We start from the raw sequence: 268 nt of genomic DNA on the forward strand, positions 1-268 counted from the left end.
CTGCATTCACTGGCTCTCTGAGATCCAGGTGCCAAAACAGTACCCACTACAATGTCACCTACTTCACTTGGGTTTATATTTGTCTTGTCTATCAATGCCTGTGCCAAGAAGATAACAACATATAAACTAAACAAGTAGAAAAGAAAAAAGAAGGAACAACAGATATAGAAGAAGATAGCTGACAGACCCTCAAAACAGGTGCTAGCAAATCATCAGGATAGGTATCCTTGAAGTTGCCACGTTTGGCCTTGCATAGTGGAGTCCTATG

The 268-nt window shown here is 41.0% G+C and overlaps 1 long non-coding RNA gene across 1 annotated transcript; it reads right to left on the minus strand.

Moving 5' to 3' along the window:
- Positions 1–268, minus strand: LOC109132110. Its single transcript, XR_002037373.1, has 2 exons — positions 188–268; positions 1–98 (listed from the first exon to the last, which is right to left on the minus strand). It is a non-coding gene; the product is annotated as an uncharacterized LOC109132110 (long non-coding RNA).

This window comes from Camelina sativa, unplaced genomic scaffold, assembly GCF_000633955.1.
Source record: "Camelina sativa cultivar DH55 unplaced genomic scaffold, Cs unpScaffold22216, whole genome shotgun sequence".
NCBI classification, from domain to species: Eukaryota; Viridiplantae; Streptophyta; class Magnoliopsida; order Brassicales; family Brassicaceae; genus Camelina; species Camelina sativa.